General features: G+C 44.3%; 1 protein-coding gene across 5 annotated transcripts in view; it reads left to right on the top strand.

The window, feature by feature from the left end:
* The window catches only part of SGMS1 (sphingomyelin synthase 1), an 81,334-nt gene that overhangs the window by 25,190 nt on the left and 35,931 nt on the right, over window positions 1-20,213 (top strand). The window contains exon 2 of one of the 5 annotated variants that reach the window (XM_072628934.1): window positions 19,213-19,958. The exons of 1 other annotated variant lie outside the window; for it this stretch is intronic. The gene's annotated coding sequence lies outside the window, so the exon portion shown is untranslated. Of the gene's footprint in view, window positions 1-2,536; window positions 2,944-3,659; window positions 3,959-4,000; window positions 4,107-19,212; window positions 19,959-20,213 lie in introns of those variants that run through there. 3 more of the 5 variants (XM_072628936.1, XM_072628937.1, XM_072628935.1) reach the window with 3 other exon arrangements.

Genomic DNA, 20,213 nt, shown 5'->3' with positions numbered 1-20,213 from the left:
ACACCAAGGTGGGATTAAGCAGCTTCTGAACTAGGAACCATCCTAGAAGGTGCAAAGCTGCCAGTTTGAGCTCCACCTTAAGAAAAGCTTCCTGACCAGGAGAGCTGACCTGGCCTGGTCTGGCCTGAGTGGGCTCCACCTCCCTCTGCAGGTAAAAGGCTGAGGCCCTTCAGTGTGTTGTCAAGGGGATTCTGTTTGAGTACAAGCCCACATCTGAGATGTGCTAAAGAAATGGAATCTTGTTGGTGACACTTTGGAACCCAGCCCCTGCAGAAGAGCCTTCATGAATTGCTCTGGTCACAAAATGTCTCACCTTGAAGTCATAACAGTGATGAGTGTGTGCAGACTTGTATTCCTGGCCTGTCACCAGACCCATGTTTAAAGCCACTCTGGCTCAGTATGGGCCCTGCCAGAGTATTGGTGGCACCAGTGCAGCCCTGGACACCCCAGATCCCCTCTGCATTGTGCTTGTCCTCCTCAGGCACTCCTGCCAGCCCCACCATTCTGAAGGCACTGGGTTCCTGGGCTGTGTCTCTGTTAGTCCGCGACATCTTGGTGGGCAGGGATGGTGTTTAGGGCTCTAAGCACTCTTCCTGCCATGTTTCAGAAGAGCCCCCTCCTTCAGAATGCTGAACACAGTGGGGGCCCATTTTGTTTAAAATAACAGTTTCCACTTACTAAGAATCTGCTGTCTGTAAGGCCAGGGCTAGGCCCTGGGGCAGACTGTCACTGCCCTTAGGGAGTTAATGGTCTGGTGTGGGGATAGGATGCCAGTACTGAGCACTAATGCCCAGTATTAGATGGATTAGAAAAATCAGGAGAGAGGGCCATGGTGGGGGAAGGGCGATGGCCAAATGGAGGCTGAGTCCAGCTGCTGAGGGAACCCAGGCTCAGAGAGGCTGAGGGGGGATTGGTTCGGACAGTGCCAGGGGCAGGATCACAGATTGTGGGGGGCGGGAGACAGAGAGAACGTGCACGTGCATGTGCATATGCGTGTGCGTGTGTGCGTGCATGTGTGTATATCTTAGAGGCCAGCAATACCACTACTCGATCTATATCCCAAAGAGATCATAAAAAAGGAGAAAAGGTCTAACGTGTACAAAAATATTTATAGCAACTCTTTGTGGTGGTCAAGAACTGGAAATTGAGGGGATGCCCATCCATTGGGGAATGGTTGAAGATGTTGTGGTATGTGAATGTAATAGAATGCTATTATGCTGTAAGAAATGACGAACAGGAGGACTTCAGAGAGACCTGGAGAGGACTGGAACCCAGGTGCCCTTGCCACTCTCCTGCTGGGCTACCTCCCAGATTGTAACTGACATTTATACATAAGTGATTAGAAGTTTTACAAAAATTCTTTATTATCTCATTTGAGTATCACAGTCACCCTGGGAAATAGATATTACACGTCTAATTCAGCGCTTGGCATGGATGAGGGGGGTGTCATAAATGGAATCAAATCGCATCCCCATTTTACAGATGAGCAGATTGAGGTTTCAAAGGTCATCAGTTTAAGATTGAAAGTGACATGCCATGTCGTCCAGTCCTCTCATTTTACAGGGGAGGAAACTGAGGTTGACAGTGCTTAAGTAACTAGTGTAAGCCACATCTGAAGCCAGTGTTCTCCTGAGCATTAGGCTGCTTCCTGTTTAATGCCTGTGAGCTGACTGTTGGAGGAATCCTTTGGGGCTTTGTCAGATCACTGGCCTCCCTCCCCTAGTCCTTTCTCTTTCCTCCTCACCCATCGTTCCCCTTCTGTGTGCTCAGTACCTGAATGAGACACATTGGCCATATTGTATTTGACCATCATCATCATTACTAAGGCTTTAGGGTTGGCAGAGAACTTTCCAAATGCTATCCCATGTAGCTGAATCTCAAAACAACTCTGTTAGGTAGGTACTATTATAATTCCCATTTTACAGATGAGCAAACTGAGGGGGAGTGGTTAAATGATTACCCAAGGTCCTCTAGTTAATCTGAATCTGAGACAGGATTGGAATTCTCCTTCTTCTGGAGGTCAGTCTTCCTGACTTAAATCAGGCACTTCACCGAAGGGACAGCCGAGTGGTACAATGGTACAGCACTGGGCCTTAAGTCAGGAAGACATCTTCATGCGTTCAAATCTGGCCTCAGCTGTGTGACCCTGGACAATTCACTTAACCCTGTTTGCCTCAGTTTCCTCATCTGTAAAATGATCTGGAAGAGTAAATGGCAAACCACCACAGTATCTTTGCCAAGAAAATCCCTAATGGGTCACAGAGTCAAACATGACCAACCAACAATCCTTTGTAGCCCTGGCTGTGTGTGTTCTGTAGCAATCACCTTCTTTATATGTCCCTCTCAACCCGAGGGCTCGCTGGGTCTCACCTTCTCTGTTCCCAGGATATGCCGTCTGTACCTCCTGTCAGACCATAAGCTTCTTCCATGTCCCTGGTGCCCTAGGAGAGGGCCTGGCACACAGTAGGTGGTTAATAAATGCCTTTGGGATTGTTAGAGCCATGCTCTGCTCATATTTTCTCTGCTTGGAATGTCCCTCGGTTCCCTTGTTCCATATTTACTGTTCCTTTAAAATTCCACTCCATTGTGACCTCCTACAGCCCTCTAGCCCCTCTGCTGCTCCCTGCTCTGGACACTGAACTTCTAGCCCACAACTAAGCCAGGGTCCTCCCTAAGGTGCAGTTAGAATGGCCTCTCCTCTGTTCCTCCCACCTAGCCTCTGTGCTCCGCCATCTTGGAATGCCCTGCCACCTCTTGGGTTCCCTGGCCTTCTCCCAAGGTCAGCTCAAGGGTCAGCTTCCTCCAGAGGCTCTAGCTGGTTCCACCTGAGGCTGCTGACATCTTCTTGAAGATCACCTTGACCTGCTCTCCCTGCCTCTCTGCACATACTTCTTGTTTTCTTGTTTTCTTGTTGTCTCTTTCGTTAGACTGAGCTCCTTGAAGGTAGGGGCTGGTTTGGTCTTTCTTGGTATCTCAGATGTTTAGCCCTGTGCCTGGCAGCGCCTACTATGCACCAGGCACTGACCCACCCTCTCCCGCCCAACCATTAACAGATTACTTCTCCTTTCCCCCCCCTTTCCCTTCCCTCATGCTCATCAAATCTAAGTCTTTCGTTTGACTGGGAAATCCGATGTTTGTTATTTTGACTCTTGGTCCAGACTGCTTAATAGCACTTGGGATGTGTATGTGTGTGTGTGTGTGTGTGTGTGTGTGTGTGTGTGTGTCTGTCTGTCTGTCTGTCTGTGTGTCTGTGTGTGAAGGATCTTTGTATCTCTTACCTTCCTGCCAGTCTCTAAGTATCTTGAGAGTAGGGGGCTGTGTCTTTGCCAGGCTATTGTCCTGGCTCTGAACACAGTGTCCAAACTGCAGAGCTTAGTAAGTATCTATTGAAGTACATCCTGACCAGCTTTCCCTTTATAACAAAGGAATATGTTGTTGTCATGTTCAACTCTCTGTGACCCCTTGGATCATATCACTCTACTGCTGTCCATGGGAATGGTCCGTTCTTTTCATCTCCAGTGATGACAAAGAAAGACAGTTAATCAAACTCAGAGAGTGGCATGACCGGGTATGACTGTGTATACCCTATTCTGTACCCATAGCCACCCAGCCTCCCATTTTCTCTCCCTTTCTCAGGCTTCCATGTCCTTATAGGTTTATGGATTGGGGGCCTCTTCCCTTATTCCTTCTCCTTCTTCTGGAGGTCAGCTGGGGACATTTCAATACAGACCTGCCTTGCCATTTTGATTTAGCAATCCCTGAGGAATCCGCAGTTATCTAACAAGGAGGAAAAGTCCTGGAGCGAGGCCAGGGATATATATTTTTTTCACTTGTCATCAGGTATTTTTGCTTGGTTTCTTTTTCCTTTTGTTGTGTCAACATAGGAGAGGGTCATGGGACTTGGGAGCAAAGTTCATGGGACTCGTTGTTGGAGTAATTATTAACCTGCTGCAGCCAGGTGAGTGTCCTGGGGTCTGGGAGGTTTTAAAAGCCTTTTCCTCTGTGGGGGTCAGAATCTGGCTGGCTTGTTTGTTGAGATAGACCTTCGTGCCCTTCATTATATCATGGTGGCTTAGAACAGTTTAGGAGGAAGATGTTTTGCCCAGGTAATTAACTAACTGACTTGACACATATCTGGACATGTCTTGGATATCTTCAGATCCCCCGGTGATGGATGATATATCACAGTATCCTTAGCAAAGGAACCACTGGGATCTGTTGGGGCCAGAGGATCTAAATTCCAGGCCTGCCTGTGAGACCCTGGCCGAGTCATTTCAGGACCTGAGTCAGAACAGAATCAGTAAGTCCTCAAAGCCAAGGCTTCTGTGGCTCACCGCCAGGCCTCCCCTGCTCCAGGTCAGCTCAAGCTCCTCCAGGCCTCCTGGGATCTTCCCCTGCCTCTGGTTCTGTAGCATGTTTGGACGCTACTCTTGCCATTGAGTGTTTTCTGTTCTCTCATACTTGTTTGTCTGTGTGCTGTGTGTGTGTTCAGACTCTGAGTGGCTGATGCTTCATCTAAAGGAATCATTTCTCTTGACCTTGAGAGCGTCACATGGGCCCTGGAGAAGTCACAGCTCCCTTTGTAAAGTCTATGAGGGGACTCTGTGAGGGACTCAGGGAAAGTCCCTGAATCTCCTTTTAGAAAGAGGGGAATGTCTGACCTCCTCATATGGAAAGTTCATTAAGAGGTGATATTTGATCTGTTGGAGGACAAAGTTGAATGTGAAGTAAAGCAAAAAAAAAACCAAACAAAACCCCAAAACTGTTGTTTTCCAAGTTGAATAACTTATTTTAAAAAAGCAAAAACACAACTTTTAAAAGTGTTGCGATCGAGACGTCAGGTATTAAAGCTCATGGGCAAGGGTCAGTATACAATAACTGAGCCCAAATCCATTCTGATTTAACATCAGGATGTCTTTTTTTAACTGCTCTTTAGATAGAGAGACATTCTTTTTGTAGGTATACAGTGGGTAGGGTCTCACAGGTGGTCTCACCTAGTTGAACCCCCTCATTTTACAAATGAGGAAACTGAAGCCCCAAAGGGCACAAGAGCCAGCACTTCATAGCCCATAAATGTTCAGAGGTGAGATTTGAACTGAGGGCTTCCTGGATAGCTGGATCAGGCTGCTGCTTCTGTCAATCAATCAAGAAGTATTAAACGCCTACTGTATGCCAGGCACTGTGCTCAATGCTGGGAGTAAAAGTGCAGAGAAGAATTCCAACTTACAAAGGGCTTTTATTGGAGGAGACAATAAGTTCATAAAAGCATGTGTAGCCTAGATACGGTCAACAAATACAATAATAATAGCTAATATGGAATGACTTGAGTTTTGAGAAGTATTTTGCATGTTCTCTCACTTGTAGGTGCTGTTATTATTCTCATTTTACAGTTGAGTAAACTGAGGCAGATATGCCCAGGGTCACATACCTAATAAGTCTCCAAGGCTGAATATGAACTCACATGTTCTAGATTCCTGGTTGAGTGCTTTGTCTGCTGTGCTACCCAGTGACCTCATAGGAAAACCTTCATACAGCAAGTGATGCCTGAGCTATATCTTAAACAAGTTCTGTGTCAGGCTGCTGAGGAGAGAAGGGCCATTGTGCCTAGCTCCTTACCTCCTCAGGATTTCTCTGCTTCCCAGTCAGGAAATCCCTTCTAGTCCAGGGGATTCAGAACAAGGAAAACCACCCCCTCTTTGCGGCTGTTTGGAATAGAAAGCACGTTCTTTAGAAAGGGGAGATGTCAAATAAGTTTTCTGTGAATTAGCCTGAGAATGGTGGGGAAAAAAATTATTAAATCATGAGTCTAGAGATTTGAGTTCAAATCCTGACTTTGGTACTAAGACCTTTTGTAAGTTACTTAACCTGTATTGGCTCAGTTTCCTCACATGGAAAACAGCCTATCAGGTCCCTTTTGGCTTTAAAGTTAGGATCCAAGAGTCTTGGGGTGCAGTATGGGGAAGAAGGAACACATCATTACCTGTGATGGATTGGAAGGACATTGAGAAATTGGACTGCATTGTATGATGAAATTGTCAGCAGATACATCCAAAGTCCAACATGTGAGTTAAGAAAAAGTCAGCTGCAGTCTGGATGGCGATTATATGACCAGGCATCTCTTGACTGGAAAACCCCTGAGATTTCAGCAGACTGTCGGCTCAGTGTGTGCTGTTTCCAGTGTCACCTTGTGGCCCCAGAGCTAACAGCCTTTTGGCTTAGGCCTCTTTTTGCTTCTGGCCCCCCCTTCAGCATGGCCCCGATCTCCTGGTCCCCTGTCATCTTCCCTGCCCATCGTGATGCCTTCAGGTTTTTAGTTCCAGGACCCAAGATAACTTTCATTCTTCCAGACCCAGATGTTTTTTATGCTTGAGAAATGATTCTCCTATTCCAGCCTTAGAACTCTTCAGGGGCAGGGATTCTGGGGCAGGCACCAAATTGCCCCCAACCCCTTTAAAGACGAGCTGTCATTTATGAACTTAGACACGAATACTGTTCCTCTGCTGACTTCCTCAAAGGAGCAGGACTATTTGCAGGCCTTATGCTTTATTCAAGAAAGTCTGTCTTGTAACATGGCGTTCCATGGTAAGTATCTAAAAATCTATTCCCCATCCCCTCCTTTCCTTCCAGTAAAAGTGTCAGATTGACAGCTTTGAAACTGCTCAAGTGGTCTCTAGGCCCAGGCATAAAAACGGACTCAGACGCTTTATTCCAGCCACATCAGTGACACTAGTTGTTTTTGCATAGTGATGACCGCTAAAGTATTTTTCTGAGCATTTCTGTTGTACCATTTTTTTTCTCCCCTGAGTGTTTGGGAACCCAGTTCCTCATCTCCATCCAGTCTGTTGCTGACTTCCGAGATGGGTGATTTTTCTCCAAGTGGATTACTCCCTCCATGAATCCAGATGGCTCCCTTTCTAGAGCCCAGGAGGTGATTTTCTTAGAGTTTTGTTTTGTTTTTTTTTTCAGCCCAAAACTTGGCCCCCATTCCCTTGCAGCCACCTTGGGCACAGACCTCTCCAAACTTAGCTGGACTGGTCAGGGGATGAGAGGAACCTATTCTGGAATTGGGCCATACCTGAAGCATCTCTGTAATGGCACAGTTCTTGAGAATGCAGGGTCGTTGCCCCTCATCCCCCAACCTTGAACCCTGCTCCTGGCCCTCCTCTTTCTCCATCTCCCTGCTCACTTCTCCATACACGAGACTTTACTTCATCTTGCCTGGAAGAGGCCTCCATGACACTTCTGGTTATCCCTACACCATGCGGTTCCCCCACCCGCTTTGTTCTCCTCTCGATGTGTGGTGTTCTCTGCGAGAATTTAAGATTCTGAAAGGCAGGTGGCTGGCTTACTTATTTTTTTATATCTCAGCAGTTAGGCACAATGCCTAGTGCAGATCCACCTGCCCATCCATCCATCAATTCATTCATCCAGCCATTCATCCGTCCATCCAGTCATTCACTTATCTATTCACCCATCTCTCCATCTGTCCATCCAACCATCCCCCTGTATCTCCAGTCACTTTTGGAGAGGGTACATCACTGAACTACTTAGCAGGAAAGATTGGATTTTTTTGGTCAAATTCTTCTAAAGTGAGAAATAAACTGCACAAATACTTGTTAGGAGGGTGTGTCTAGACAGTAGTTCAGATTGATGGTATGACCTGGCAGCCCTCCAAAAGTAACAGTATCTTATTTATTTTTGAATGTCTGTGTGTGTCTGTGTGTGTATAATCTATATATCTGTGTGTAGATACATAGGGTTTATCTATGTATAGATAGATAAACCCTCCTCCCCATAGGAACTCCTTGAGGGCAGGGACTGTTGTAATTTTTTCTTAGTATCCTCAGCACCAAGCCCACAGTAGGTGCTTTAAAATGCTTGCTAATGAACTGCTTGATCTTGTCTGCATTAAGGCTTAGTGTCTCAAAGGAGGGAGTGATAGAGACCCCTGTGCTGTGTCCTGGGAAGACTCTACATGGGCATTGTGTGTACTTTCAGAAGGAAGTTGAAAAGTTGTATGTCCCTCAGTCCATCAGCACCCATTTATAAGTGCCTACTATGTGCCAGGTGCTGGGCTAAGCACTGGGGATATAAGGAAGGGCAGAAGCTTGGATACTGCCCTCCAGGAGCTCATACTCTGATAGAGAAGACAGCCAGCAAATGGCAACTTACATCAAAGGTTTGCACTTTGTCGGTGAGAGGCCACCTCAGTGGGAAGAGAGTGAAAGGTTTGGGGAGGACAAATCAGGAGAGGTCTCCTTCTGAGCCATCAGGAAAGCCTGGGAGGCTTGGAGGAGGAGGGAGAACATTCCAGGCAGAGGGCAGCCTGTGGCCAGGCTCACCTCTGACCCTTCCTAGCTAACCTCTGAATCTGGTCTTATGTCCTGAGGTATAGGTGTGCCTGGAGCCATCCATAGCTAGGTGATGCTGTCGGTAGAGCCCTAGGTCTGGAGTTAGGAAGACCTGAGTTCAGATCCAGCCTAAGACACTTCCTAGTTGTGTGAGCCTGGGCAGGTTGCTCTACCTGCCTGTTTTCTCAGCTGTAAAGTAGGGGAATAGAATAGCCCCTCCTAGGGTTGTTGTAAGGATCAGATGAGATAATGCTCACAAGATGCCTAGCATGGTGCCTGGCACAGAGCAGATGCTATTATAATGATTTTCTGCCATGGCATTGTTACTTCCATTTATTGTTCACATTTTTCTTTGTTCTTAAGGAAACCAGCCTCTGAAACTTTGGACAGATTCTTGCCTTTTAAAGTGGATAGAAAAGACAATGAGTGGAGAGACAGAATAATGTCTTGTGTTGTGAGCTGGCCTTGTAGCCAGGAAGACCTGGGATCAGGTGTGACCTCTGATCTGAGGCTGCCTGGAGCAGGTTACTTTGCCTCTTGGCTGTTCCAGGACCAGTTCTCTGAGTCTGAGAGGAGAGGCTGATGGACTGTGGTGGGAGGAGGCCCCCACCCTGAAGAAGTCGAAGATAGGTTTGGACCAACTGAGAGAAAGAAAAAAATGCCTTTGACTGGTTGGTAGTTGGCTGTATTGATCAAGGATCGAAGCGGCAAACTCAAACAAGGGTCTGTGGATGCTGCTGCCTCTTTTGTAAATGTTAATACAGGATCAGGGAGGCCTCACCCTTATACAGAGACGAGACAGCAGAGCCTCAGAGTAAATTCTCGAATCAGTCATTGTGGTTGAATATCAGAGCTCCTAGTTCACCATCTTTTTAATTTAAACACATTTTTAGTAATATTTTTGTTAAGGGATCACTGACATTCCCTTCTGTATTCCTTCCCCTTCTCTCAGAAGGAAATCCTCTAAATTTTTTTTAAATATTTAAGAAAAAGAGGAATAAGAGGGGAAACATTGGTTCCCAGTGGACCAATAGATTTTTTTAAAAACCTGCAGATAAGGAGGATTTGTAACTTGTGGATCTGCCGCTGCCTCTCAGAGGGATGGCATTGCGTAGCTCTTCCTGGGGCCTGTGAGACAAGGTGAAGTGACTTGCTCAGGGTCACAGCTGTCCGAGGCCAGATTCAAATTCATCCAGGACTGGCACTCTATCCACTGAGCTACCTGGCTGCCTCAGTAATGTTCCATTTATGTGTCTCAGTTTGTTTAGCCATTCCCCATTTCATGGTCATGTATTTTCTTTTCAATTCTTTGCTCCCACAAAAAATACTGCTAGGAATGTTTTGATGTATATGGAGCCTTTCTTTTTATCAGTGACCTGCTTGGAGAATTTGCTCAGTGGTGACATCTCTAAGGTCAGATAGTGTGGACATATAATCATTTTATTTGTGCAGTTCTGAAGGTCTGTTATGTCAAATGCAGGAATTTGTTGTTTCCTCCCAAAGCTTGTAGTGAGCCAAGGAGGCTGAAGTAGGGTGGGACTCAGGCCCAGAGAGCCTTGTGGGTGCAGTCCTTTGACCCAGTCCCTGAAACTCAGGGAGGAGAAATGCAGCGGTTTGTAAGGGGAAGAACAGGGGCTGGTGGGCTCTCTCCTCCACATTCCATCTGTGTCTCTGGGTCATACTGCCTGTTGGGCTATTTCTGGCTTCTGAAAAATGTGTTTTCAAATTCATTTTGAGATAACATCATCTCATGTTTAAATCCTGCCTGGGAGACAGAAGCTTGGGTCCCATTTATCACCTCCCTGTTTATCACCCATTTATCATCTCAGGGAATGACAGTGTAATAGGAACATGGTATTTTTTTTCCCATCAGTATTAATACTAATATCCTCACTTCTTATGGACTGTGTAGACATTAACTAGAAAATATACAAAGTAAGATAGAAAAACTGCACACCGTTTTATCATGTTATGATTCTCTACAGTGTTTAATATGGAATAAAATACTGACTAAAATGCTTGTTCATTCATTTTCATTAATCCAATATATGTGGTTTATGGATAGATTCTCTGATTTTTAAAAAAATTCCAAATCGTGGAAATAATGTTTTCTGTCTCTAGCCTCTCAGTAATTCTTATCTAGAAAGTCTGATTTGTAAGTGAAAAAGAACTTTAGGGGTTAGGCCTGGAGAGAGTCCTTTAAAGACAGGAGGCTTCAAAAATGCTTTGGTTCACTCTATTTGACCACTGGGAGAACCATAAAAATCTTTTCTAAAAAGACATGAGTGAGTGTGACAGCTTCCTTTACCTGCTGGGATCCCAGCCCTTCTATAATAAGGTGCATACTGTCTTAATTGCCTGGGACCCCAAGGATGACGCCTTATCCATGGTCCCACCATGGAGCCTGTAAGTCACAAAGGCTTACTGGGAGCCTCAGTTTCTTCATCTGTAAAATCAAGATAATAGGGTAACTTTACTTAATCCAATAATGTAGGTTGTTTTGAGATTAAAACAAGATAATGGCTGCAATCAGTACTCGTTTATATATAAAGGGACCATTTGGAAACATCTCCCTTTTTCCTTTTGAGCTCTCCACCTACTGTGCCTACCTGTTCTCCTGATGGTTACTCTTGCATGACAAGGCTGTTGTGCCAGTAAAGACAATAACTGCCTTTTGTAGTTGAATAAGAATATTTACTAGAAGGTAGACCATTTGGAGTCAGCTTTCTAAGAGCATCCATCCTAGAAATAAGATCAACAGAAGATGGAAAGACAATAGATCTGATCTTACTACCTTCTCCTGTTCCTACCTATGGCTGATCTCTTCTGCTGGTCTCTGTATTTCCAAAGCTTTTTGGAAATTCTGAATATTTGGTAAGGTGACATTTATTAAAAATTTTCTTAAATTTTTGCAGGTTATTGTTATATTTGGGTGACTGTAGGGCAACAAGTGTACGTCGATGTTGTTGTACAACTCGGTGACACCGTGGATAGAGTGTCAGACCAAAGGTTACGAAGACCTGAGTTAAAATCCAACCTCAGACACCTACTAGCATAGCCAGTCAATCAGCCTCTTTCTGCCTTGGTTTTCTCATCTGTAAAATGAGAGGTTGTTGTGAGGATCAAATGAGGTGATATTTGTAAAGCACTTAGCACAGTGCCTGGCATATCCAGGAGCAGTGGGGGCAGCTGTCTGGTTCCCACATGGTTTTTAATTTCTTTTAATTCTCTATATTTTGAAAGTTTTTCTTTCCCTGTATCAGTATGATGGTACTACTTGCAGTTTTTTTGTTCTTAAATTTCTGTAGATCCATGTTATATTGTGGGCAACAGACCTGTCTGTGTTGGTAGTCAAGTTCTAGAAGTATAATTTGGGGTTTGCATTGGGTAGAATGGGAGTTTGTTGACTGTTAATTTATAGAGGATAACAACCTCTTGGTGTAGAATTCTAGTCCCCATAGATGTAGAGTTTTCACCGTATCAATGTGTGCTCTGCACTTATCAGTTAATTCAAAGAGCAAAGGTTATTTAACTTTTTTGGAATTTCTGGGGACAGTGACCTTACCCTGAACTGCTCTCACCAATTCCTCCATGTCTGTAAACAAATTGACAGGATTTGCCCATGAGAGGGGTATTGCTCAGGGAGGGGCTTTTGATTCCACACTTGGAACTCACTTTTTCAGTTCTGTGAGACAAAGTCTTTTTGTACATTTTGGACCTTTTGTTTTTGTATGTTTTAAGAACACTTTTCTTCTCTTTATCACTGTTATTATTATCCTATTCTGAGAACTTGAACTAGGATTAGTTTTGAATAAATCCTATTTTCTAGGCCTTCAGGACTAGTGACTTGATTTAGGTTTATAACTGTATATTAGAGATCTTGGCTTTGGCTTTTTGACCCCTTTAAGATCTGAGTTGAGAGCTGGGTCAATGGTAGTAAAGAACCTTTAGAACTGTTTATACCAGAGGTAGGGAACTTGTGGCCTTGAGGCCACATGGCCCTCTAGGTCCTCAAGTGCAGCCCTTTGACTGAATCCAAATGTCACAGAACAAATCCCCTTAATAAAAGGATTTGTTCTGTAAAGCTTGGACTCAAACAAAAGGCCACACCTGAGGACCTAGAAGGCCACATGTGGCCTCCAGGCCCTAGGTTCCCCAATCCTGCTTTAGGTGATATGTAATTGATTAGAAATCAGAAAAGTGTGATCCTCTTCCTGTCTGTTTACACCCCTGGCCACTCCCTTCAAAGTTAGAATTACAGTTTTTCAGGGTAGGAGGTGATGGAAACAGATCCCTGTGTGGTATTTGAGCCTGCCTCAAAAGCTGGCCTGCAACAGAGTGTTCATGCCAGTGTGTTGAAGCAAGCATCTCATATTTCTAAGGCCCAGCTACCAAAGGAAAAACAGCATTTACCAGCAGAAGCTAGGAGGCTACTGCATCTATAACAAATCTCTCCTTTGCTCCCCTCTCTCCATAACTGGTATTATACTTATCTACGTGCATGTTTACCCTCCTCCCCCCAGCTAAGACAAGAGGTCAGTGCCCCCAACACACATTATTGTCTTTACAAATCCTGAACTCAAACACCAAAGAAAACAGTCGTTTCCATATACAAAGTTAAACAGCACATGGATTGTACTGGACGTGCAGACTTCCACTATGTACCTCTTACTTTTTGAGAATATAGGTGGTCCACTTGTCAGTTTTCAAAGCCTTCCAGCTTGCCTCTCAGGGTTTCTATCGGTTCTTTCCTAGGCATCTTTTATAAAGATCCCTAAATGTCCTTTAAAAAAAAAATGCTACTCTATTTGTATTCCCCCTGTTCATTAGAAGAAAAGAAGAAGAAAAGAAAAGCCTTTGTAAGGTTTTGTCTTTGTATTCCAGAGGGCTTGGCACAAAATAATAAGTAAAAAATATATTTTTAAATAAATGCTTCATGCCTTGAATGAATGATTAATGAAGTTCTCTCCTATGTTTTAAACTCTCAGGGAACTGCTTTCTGCTAAAGTGATGCTAGTTTTTTTTTTTAATTACTTTTTATAGATGTGAGTTTTTTAACATCACCAAAAATTTCCCTATTATCCCTTCCCATTCCCCTTCCAGGTAGCCACACCATATGAAAAAACAATATTTTTTAAAGAACAAAAAAGAAAATGAGACTAAAAATCATTGAAAAATTGATCTTGTATCGTATCCATTGATCATTCATCTGAAAACATGGGCATTGTGTACTCATGGACTCTTCAGCTTGGTGTAGGGGAGGGAATATCTTCTCTGTCTTCTTTGCCTGTTCTTTGTAATTTTGCAGCATTCACTTTGGATTTTGTTTTATGATTCTTTACACTGTAGTCATATATACTATTTTCTTGGCTCACTGCATCACTTTGTATAAATCTTTCTAGCCTTCTCTGTAGTCTTCACATTTGCCATTTCTTACAGCTCAGTGATATTCCATCACATTCATGAATCCCAATTTGTCTAACCATTCCCCAGTTGATGGGTATCTGTTTTGTTTCTAATTCTTTACTCTCACAAAAAGTGAGGCTGTAAATATTTTGGTGAAAATGGAGACTTTCTTCTCGATAGTGGTTCCCTTAGGATATGTCTAGTATTGGAATCTCTGGGTCAAAGGGTCTAGGTATTTTAATCACTTTATTTACGTAATGAGCTATGGCGTATAGTGGACAGATGAATTAAACCTAGAATCAAGAAGATCTGAATTCAGATTTGAACTCAAATACTTATAGGCTGTGTAACTATGCAAGTCAGATAATCTCTGCCTGCCTCAGTTTTCTTATTTATAAAATGGTGATAATAACATCCATCTTTTAGGATCATTATGAGGATCAAATGAGATAACTTAGGTAAAGTATTTTGTAAAATAATTCCAAATTGTTTTACCAAATGGTTCAACTGATTACAGCTCTACCAACAATGTACCAGTGTACCTATCTTCCTACAAGTCCCCCAATATTCACTATCCCTATCTTTTATTATTTTTTGATTTTCAGGGTATAAGAGGAAACCTCAGGGTTGTTTTGATTTGCATTTTTCTTATTAGTGATTGTGAGCATTTTTTCATGTGGCTCTTAATAATTTGTGATTCTTTCGGGCACAGTTTGTTAATACCCTTTGCCCACTTTTCTAATGGAGAATGGCTTTGCTGTGTTGGGTGCTAGGAAAGGAAGAAAACAAGTATGTATTAAGTGCCGTGCACTGTGCTAAGTGCTTTACAAAACGTTGAAACTTTACAAAAACAGTCTCATTGAATTCTCGCAAACCGTTATGAGAAAAGTTAGATACAAAAAAGATGTTTCCCCTTTTTTATCCTAGGTGTGCATTAATTTTGTTTGTGCAAAAGCTTTTCGGTTCCCTGTAATCAAAGTTACCTGTTTTTATCTTTTGTGATTGCCTCTCTCGCTTGTTTGGTTACAAATATACCCCCTCCCATAGGTGTCAAAGGTACATGATCTTTTTCTAATTTTTTGTGGTATGAGTTTTAATATTACAGTCATATGTTGATTTAGAATGTGTTGTGGCATGTGGTGAAAGGTGTTGATCTAAGTTTAATTTCTGCCGGACTTGTTTCCACTTTTCTTAGAAATGCTAATCAAATTGGTTATTTTTTCCTTAGTAATTTATTGTTCAGTTAATGAAATATTTATTGTTTCATTATTTTTTATCCTTCTTTCCTTCCTTCCTTCCTTCCTTCCTTCCTTCCTTCCTTCCTTCCTTCCTTCCCTCTTTCCTTCCTTCCTTCCTTCCTTCCCTCCTTCCTTCCCTCCCTCCTTCCCTCCCTCCTTCCTTCTCTCCCTCCTTCCTTCCTTCTTTCCTTCCTTCCTTCCTTCCTTCCTTCCTTCCTTCCTTCCTTCCTTCCTTCCTTCCTTCCTTCCTTCCTTCCTTCCTTCCTTCCTTCCTTCCTTCTTTCCTTCCTCCCTCTCTCTCTTCCTCCCTCCCTGTTTTCTCCCTCCTCCTCTTCTCTTCCTGCCTCCCCCTCCCCCTAGCGCTTAAAGCATGCCACTATAGATGTTGGTAACATCCATAGTGTTCCAAGGTTACTGTGGCTAAAAGCTCTCATTGCCTTGCAGCCAGCTTGGTGATGAGCCTTCTGGAATTCAGCTGGTCCTTGTGTGAGAACTCTAGAGACTATCTCCAAATGTGGAGAAATCTGAAGGCCTCCCAAGAGCTTGTGTTCTTCTGGATGGGGTAGGGTGGGGTGAGGTGGAGCAGGAGCTGGCACAGATGTGTGCACAGGGAAATACTAGGTAATTCCCAAGAGAGGAGAGGGTGGGGGAACGGGTGTGGAATCAGGAAAGGCCTCCGGTAGGACGGGGCATCCGCCTCTGCTCTGAAGGGAGCCAAGGATTCCAGGACTGACCTGTGCCAAGATTTCACTCTTAACAACAACAATGGTGATAGCTGGCTTTTAAATAGCGCTTTAAAATTTGCGATGCATGTATAGAAACTATATAAGATTGCACTCCATCTCTGCAAGGGAGGGAGAGAAATCTAAGGCATATGGAAGTGATTATAGAAAACTGAAAACAGATAAATTAAAAAAAAAAGTACAGCTCAAAAAAATAGGAATAAAAAAATTAAATTTGCAAAGTACTTAATAGATATTTCATGTTATTCTCACCACGTCCCTGGGAGGCAAGTGCTGTTGTTTTCCTCTTTTTACAGATGAGAAAATTGAGGCAGACAGAGGGGAAATGACTTGTTCAGGGTCAACTAGTAAGTGTCAGAAGTTGGATTTGAACTCAGGGCTTCCTGACTCCAGACCCAGTGCTGTATGCTCTGTGATACCCCCTTGCTGCTGCCGTGGCTCTCCACAGCACAGATGTTAAGCGCCGGCTGCAGCTACATGTTCTGCCAGTGGTATTAGTGAAAGTAATTGGGGGGAGGGTCTTCTATATTTTGTGAAGGATCTGGTTGTGTTATATATGCAACACCTCAATCTTCTGTCATATGTGTACATGTATGTCTGTTACCTTTTCTCTGTCCAGTGAAGATGTTGCCTAATTCTGTTGGGGTAATCATTAAATGCCAACTTTGGTGCTCTGGAAGCTGATTTTGACCTTTGTTATTATAACTTACACATGCTCAGGTGTTTCACGGAAATGTCGCAAGGATGTCATCCTTTGCCAAGGAGGTTACGTCAGCTGGCACGTGGTGGGGCTATTTTTAACATTGTGTAATTCCTGTGGTCTTTTAGCCAAACCAGAAGGCTCGCTTGAGAAGTGAGGGCCAGAGCCCTGGGCCCGAGAAACTCTTGCTTGGGGGAATGAGAAATCCTTAGAGCGTGTTTTCAGAAGGAACCAGGGCTCAGACAGCTACAGAAAAGGCCACTGGGGTCCCTGGCTTCATTCCATTTAGTGGTGGAGGCTCTGGTGGGCATAGCGAAATCCCCATGTTCGGTATGGACCGTGTGCCTAAGAGTGCTTAAAGTCCAGGAAGTTATGCAGTTCAGAGGGCTTGCTTTATCAAGTCTCTTCATCCAACTGCCCCATCCACAGGTAACCTAAAGACCTCATTAGGCCTGACAGTTTTAGCTGTTACAGTCATGACAAGAATGCAGACCCTTAGGGGACTTCTTGAAAGTCTAACAGTTCATATTTCCAGATGAGGAAGCAAGGTAATGTAATGGAGAGGCCTGGGTTCAAATCTAACTTCTGGTACTTAGGCTAGCTCCGTGAGCCTGGAGAGTCACAGGATCTCAGAATTGGAAGATCAAGCAGTTTAACCTATAATAAACAAATAATAATCCCTTTGGCAGTACCCTTGACAAGGGTTCCCTCCTCAGCTAGAGTGGAAAGGGTGCTGACTTTGGGCAAGTCACTTTGCCTCTGGCCCTTTGGACCTTAGTTTCCCCACTTGTAAAATGACAGGCTGGATGAGATGACCATTTAGGGTCACTTTAGCTCCAAACCTGTGGTTCTACCTCTGAAGGCAGGCCCATTGAGCTTTTAGGATGTTTCAGTTGTTTCAGTTCTGGCTTACTCTTTGTGACTTCATTTGGGGTTTTCTCGGCAAGATACTGTAGTGCTTGGCCATTTCCTTCTCCAACTCATTTGACAGATGGGGAAACTGAGGCAAACGGTGAAATGACTTGCCCAGCGTCACTCAGCTAAGTAAGTGTCCAAGGCCAGATTTGAACTCAGAAAAATGAGTCTTCCTGATTCTAGGCCTGGTCCTCTATCTACTTTGCCACCTACCTGCCCCAACTCTTGGATACATTTAACAAAAACTGGTCCTGTTGTTGATACTAGCTGTTTGACCTTGGACAAGTCCCTTCCCTTCTCTCATCCTCAGTTTCCTTGTCTGTAAAATGATAGCACTGGCCCTGATGACCCCTAAGGTGCCTTTCATCCCAAACCTATGATCTTAAGTCATTTCACCCCTCAGTACTCCCAGCAATTTTCCGTAGAAGAGATTCTGGCCTGGACCAGTCAAGGAAGTCCTTCCCCAGGTTCCCTGCACTGGTTAAAAAAAAAAGGATTATAGATCTGTTATTGTCCTATCATCAATGAGCAAGTGGAGAGAGATGATCCCTCCATCACACTTTATTCCTGGCCCCTGAAGGGCCCCCAGGGATGCTAACAGGTAGGCAGGTCACTGGGTGTTCTTGTACAACTTCCATCCTGAATAAAGACCAGGGCTTCGAGCCTGCCAGGGGAGACGGCAGAGACCAGCAGCCAGCCACATGACAGCAACAACCTGGAGCTCTTGGGTTGGATGGCTTGCTGTCCCCTCACTCATTTGGGATGCTTTCAGATTTGCCTGCGTTTGAGAAAAATGTCCTGATGTGGAATTTTATTATTATTATTATTAAGATTAATCAAAGGATGCTGAGTGATTTTCCTTTGCTGGGTTTCTCAGTTGCCTCCTCATTGTCATTTAGAAATTCCTGGCTTCTCACAAAGCCAGATTTTATTTTTCTTTCCTTCTTAGTCTCTCATGCCACCTCTCCCCTTCCCACCTTTGTCCCAGCACTTCAGAAGGCTCAGGTGCCCACGCTAATGATTCTAGTTATGGTTTTGGTTGCAGCCCACCTGAGGGCTCTCTGCACATGCCCTTTGTTTTTGACTGGGCCCGTGGAAGCGTATGTTTGATTACTCATTCATTTGTGGCATATGTGTTGGTCTTATCTCCTCACCAGAGTGTGAGTTCCTCTCTGTCAGGGTCATATACTTCTCTCTTATCTCCCCCAGTACCTAGCACAGGGCTTGGTAAATATTCCCTTCCTGATTGATTTCATGCGTGCGCACACATACACACACACAGACTCACTCTCTCTCTTTCTCTCTCTCTCTCTCTCTCTCTCTCTCTCTCTCTCTCTCTCTCTCTCTCTCTCTCTCTCTCTCTCTCCCTCCCTCCCTCTCTCTCTCTCCCCTTCTCTCTCTCTCTCTCTCTCTCTCTCTCTCTCTCTCTCTCTCTCTCTCTCTCTCTCTCTCTCTCCTCTCTCCCTCTCTCCTTCTCTCTCTCCCTCTCTCTCTCCCTCTCTCTCTCCTACTCTCTCTCTCTCTCTCTCTCTCTCTCTCCCCCTCCCTCCCTCCCTCCCTCTCTCTCTCTCCCCTCTCTCTCTCTCTCTCTCTCTCTCTCTCTCTCTCTCTCTCTCTCTCTCTCTCTCTCTCTCCCTCCCTCTCCCTCTCCCTCTCCCTCTCCTCTCTTTCCCCCCCTCCCCTCTCTCTCCCTATCCATTCTTCCTCTTCCTCTCCACTCTTACCCACTTCTCTTGGGTTGGGGGATACAGCAGTCTTAGTTGATTTGAACTGAGTTGTCCTGGATTAAAATCTTGGCTGCCCCTGCGGTTTTAGACAAATTGCTTAACAACTCTGTTCCGTATTTCTTTGTCTTTTAGATGTGGGAGATGGACCAGGTCATAGAAGCGGTGGATTTTCAAGCTGGAAGGGACATTAGTAACCATGGAGTCTAGTCCAGATTCCATGGAGAGTGTGTCTGACAAGTGGTCAGCCAGCCTCTGTCTAAAGAGCTTGGTGGAAGGGAAATTCATTTGCTCTGTCTCCAAGGCAGCCTGTTTTATGTTAGAATTACTTTAACTATTAAGCAGCCTAAATCTGCCTCATTTCACCTCCCAGCCTCTTTGGTCCTGGTTGGGGGACACAGACTAGGACTCATCTGTCTTCCATGTGATGGTCCTTCAGGTACTTGGCAGCCGTCTTGTCTCCCTTGGGTCCCTCCTTTTCCTGGCTGCATATCCCCAATCCCTTCACTCAGTACTCATCACCTGCATCTCCATCTTCCTCTCTAGTATAAAATCTCATCATGTAACAACTAATTAGCTTTGAGAACAACATAGTAAAGACAAGTACAACCTTTTTTTTGGCCAGTTTCAGTTCTCCCAAAAGAACAGTAATCAGCTACTTTAATGTGAGCTTGGACACTGAATTACTGGTGGAGAAGCCACATGCTAGCTAATTTACTGGTCACTGATGGATACTGATCAAGTCCTTTGAGTCTGAAGACACATTTCATTGAAGGAGTGTGATGTCATGGAAAGAGAGCTGGATTTGGAGTCAGGACCTGAGTTCGAATCCCTGCTCTGCAGCCCCTGTCTGGACCTCATTTATCCCCATCATTTCTCAGGTAATAATAATAGTAATTATAAAAATAGCAACTAACTTTATAAGGGCTTTATTTATAATCTCATTTGAGCCTCATAATGACTCTGGGAGGTAGGTGCTTTTATTATCCTCATTTTACACATGAGGAAACTGAGGCAGGCAGGTTCACACAGCTAGTAAATGTCTGAGGCCAGATTTGAGGTAGCTAGATGGCACAGTGTCAGCCCTGGAATCAGGAAGACCTGAGTTCAAATCCATCCTCAGACACTTCCTAGCT

This window comes from Notamacropus eugenii, chromosome 1 (genome assembly GCF_028372415.1).
Source record: "Notamacropus eugenii isolate mMacEug1 chromosome 1, mMacEug1.pri_v2, whole genome shotgun sequence".
NCBI lineage: Eukaryota > Metazoa > Chordata > Mammalia > Diprotodontia > Macropodidae > Notamacropus > Notamacropus eugenii.
This window is presented reverse-complemented; position numbering and strand designations above follow the sequence as displayed.